This window comes from Mastomys coucha, unplaced genomic scaffold, assembly GCF_008632895.1.
Source record: "Mastomys coucha isolate ucsf_1 unplaced genomic scaffold, UCSF_Mcou_1 pScaffold5, whole genome shotgun sequence".
Classification (NCBI taxonomy): domain Eukaryota; kingdom Metazoa; phylum Chordata; class Mammalia; order Rodentia; family Muridae; genus Mastomys; species Mastomys coucha.
This window is the reverse complement of record NW_022196911.1, coordinates 103,685,476-103,689,316: the sequence shown is the minus strand read 5'-3', so window position 1 is coordinate 103,689,316 and position 3,841 is coordinate 103,685,476. Positions and strand designations below refer to the sequence as shown.

The 3,841-nt window shown below is 43.1% G+C and overlaps 1 protein-coding gene across 1 annotated transcript in view; it reads right to left on the bottom strand.

Moving 5' to 3' along the window:
• Psmd12 (proteasome 26S subunit, non-ATPase 12) overlaps positions 1-3,841 on the bottom strand; it is an 18,932-nt gene that overhangs the window by 13,256 nt on the left and 1,835 nt on the right. The gene's annotated exons all lie outside the window — the stretch shown is intronic.

The window sequence follows — 3,841 nt, the reverse complement described above, 5'->3', positions numbered from 1 at the left end:
TTTTGAGACAGGGTCTCTCTATGTAGCTCTGGCTGTCCTGGAACCCACTCTCTAGGCCAGGCTGGCCTTGAATCAGAAATCCTCCTGCTTCTGATTCCCAAGTGCTGGGATTAAAGGCATGTGCCACTACAGGTTGGCCCTACAACCTCAGAAAAATTGAACCTGTAACTACAATGACGTCTCTTCTGAGAAAACACTGAGTCTTTGTTTTAGATTCTAATTTATCAACTCAGAGTGGTGATACCTGTTTATCTTGTTCTGTCCAGAACTCCTAACTGGTAGGACTCTGAAAGGTACAAACAGAAGAAGAAATGATTTGAAGAAAACACCCACAAGCTAGCCAGAAAGTCATGTTTTTAAGGAGGGGCTGATGTAAACTAAATACACCCTGCTGAGAGAGGAGAGCAAGTGAGTAGGAGAGGTGAGAGTAGAGACGGGGCACAGAGTAGAGAGGACTGCAAGTCTGAGGCTAGTCCTGCAGATCCATGTATAGCATTAGCTGAATGGACAAATCTAGAAGGCTAGCAAATCACAAAAAACAAAAAAAGCAGTGTTAGGAAGTCTGCTGCAAATTTGACTTTCACCCCATTTTACAAATTACGATTGACAGTTTGAGACTTGGTCAGCCACAGAAACACCAGCAGAACCAGAGTCCAGGCTCTTCCCATCCTAGTCCCCAAGTCTCCCATTTCAGCATGACAGTTCCCTTACTGAGGATGACTGTGCTTTGCTCAAAGTAATCACTATAGAAAATAGTATGTGAAAATAAAGTGAAAAAAAGAAGAAAAAAGTAAAACTGCCAAGCACCCTTTACTTACTAAGATAGCTGCCATGGTTGCTGTCCCTGTGGTCAGGTGGAGTGCAGAGGGATCAGGGCACACTAACTCAGAAGCAGACACTAAGGAACTGCACCCTACACGGGAGGGAGTCACACTGCTCAAGTCCATGCACTGCGGGATCAGCACCACATCAAAGGCCATCTTCGTGGAAAGGGGCTCTTGACTAGTGTGCTCTGAAACCGTTAGTCACTCAGCAACTCATTTAATACTGACCCCACAGGCTCTACTTTGCAATGACCCTGAACTATATTCTACTATTTACTTTGTAATCTCAGCAAAATTTCAACTCTGAAATTGCTATTTACCATGATAGCTCAATGTGAAGCTTCATTAGTCTAACACCTACTACTGCTTCTACAGAGACCTTTGCTGCTTTTTGAGACAGGGTCTCACTCTGAAGCCCTGGCTGTCCTGGAGACCTACAGTGGTCATCCTGGCCTGGCTTCCTGTATGCCGAGCTTACAAATGAGAGCTGTCTCATGCTTAGTGTCTTAGTCCATGTGCTACTGCTGTGAAGAGACACCATGACCGAGGCAACTCTCCTAAGAGAAAACATTTAATTGGGGACTTGCTTACTGCTTCAGAGGTTTGGTGCGTTATTATAATGGCGGGGAGCAGGCAGCATGCAAGCAGGAGGTGAGAGCTAACCTGACCCACAGGCAGAGACACTGACACTCTGGGTTTGGAGCGGGCTTTTGAAAACCTCCAAACCCTGGAAACTAAGCATTCAAATACGGGGTCATTCTCATTCAAGCCACCACATCCAGCTTGAAGGTAAACTTTCTTTCTTTCTTCCTTTTTTTTTTTTTGTTGGTTTTTTGAGACAGGGTTTCTCTGTGTAGCCCTGGCTGTCCTGGAACTCACTCTGTAGACCAGACTGGCCCCAAACTCAGAAATCCGCCTGCCTCTGCCTCCCAGGTGCTGGGATTAAAGGCGTGCGCCACCACCGCCCAGTGAAGGTAAATTTTCCGTGCCTTATGTAATAGTGGTTAATATATAGAGAGAGTGGTCTACCAAGTGGTCTGTGAGTTCCTTAGGCCTGGACCCTTCTTTTCTTGTAGCTCCCTTATACCAACTTGAACACAACATAAGTTAAACTATTCAGATGATCTTAACTGACTTACTACTCTTGGCTGTCACAATAAGGAGAATATGACAAGTTACTATGGCTGTCAAGTTAGCCCTGCCTGAGGGACACTACCATCACATCTTAATTAAATACAACTAGTTCTCAAAACATCTCACTTCTTCCTCCCACTTTTCTATGTTCAACCCAATGACTATGCATCCCCTTCCTTCCTGTCTCTTCACAGACCCCAAAATGCCACCTCTTCCAGGCAGCCTTTCAACTCAAAGGGAGTAAGATGCTAAGAGCCATCCAAACCCAGACGCTCAGAACATGTAACTTGTGACTCACTGTCCTCACTTAGAAACCTTTGTAGATGAGGTAATATTCACAGTCTGTTCAATGTCAGTAAGTGCCAGGCATCTGCAGGATCTCTAACTCTGCCTCCATCAACCACTGAGAGATCCAACCTGCTTATCTATTAGCGTTTACTAAACAACCCCAAGAAGGAACTACCAATACAAAGTTACCATAAAGAGTTGAAGCCTAAAGTGAGCCACCTGACCAGGGGTCTAAAAACTGATTTCAGGTATTCCAAGAGCAGCAAATGCTCCTAACTGTTGAGCCCCACATACCTCACACATTCTTATCAACTATCTGCACCTATAATTTCTACCTTCAAATTTTCTTTTACATTTGAAACAAACAACATTTGAAGGGAAATTAAGTGCAGATGACCCTTTAAACAGGAAATGAGATATAGCAAAAACTGATTACTTCTTACTGCTAGGAACCTGAGCATGATTACCCTAGGATAATAAGTCTCCTCACAAATGAAAAGAACAAACCTTTCTTCATAGTTACTAATGAGCTCAAAATAAAAATAAAACAGCCTGTACTAAAATGTTCATACACTCCAAAGTAGAATTGTAATGTTAAGGGCTCAGCGGCAAGAGCATTTGCCTCATCTCCAGTCTGAAAAGGGGTGGGGAGGGAAAGCCATGGTAGAAGCATTAAAAGGGCTGGAGGTTATAGCTCAGTGGTAGAACACTGGCCTACCATGTCCTGAGTTCAATCTCTAGCAATGCCACCCCCCACATACACAGACACACACACAGAGTTTGCTAGGCTATTTTTAAAAAAATGAATAAAGCAAAACTAATTAAAGAAATCTAAAAAATTAACCAGGATTATGAGAAAATCTGAAAATTAAAACTATTGTCCTGTGTTTCAGGGGGGAAAAAAATCCACCCACTTCCCAGTCTTCTTTTCTGATCCATAAACAAATAAGTGCAATCCAGCTCACACAAGCATTAGCTTAGCTTCACAAGCATACAGTCTTCAAGAGCAATACACACACGGAAGCCCCCAGAACCCAAATGTTTTCATTTTTAACTACTTTAACAGGCCCATGTTTTAACAGGCCTATGTTTTGAGCACATCCATTCTTCATCCACAGCTCAGGAAAGCATCTGCCACCTGAGTGTGCAACTGTAGCATACAGAACAGGATAACACTGTGTCTATGTCCTCTTCCTGCCTGAACCTTCCAAGTGCTGAGATTACAAGTATGAGCTACCACTGCTGGTGTGGCTGTACTTTCTAAAGTAAATGATGTCTCTACCTGCTGTGAACACCACAGTTGTGTTCATTTCAAAGGGGACATTCAGGAGATGGCATTGCCTAAAGGGATGTTTCTTAACTCTTTAGCTCATCGTTTTAACTAGCATTTTAAGACAGATTAACATCCAGTTTTTTTTTTTAAAGATTTATTTATTTTATGTAAATGAGTGCTGTAGATTGTCTTCAAACACACCAGAAGAGGGCGTCAGATCTCATTATAGATGGTTGTGAGTCACCATGTGGGTACTGGGAATTGAACTCAGGATCTCTGGAAGAGCAGTCAGTGCTCTTAACCGCTGAGCCATCTCTCTAGC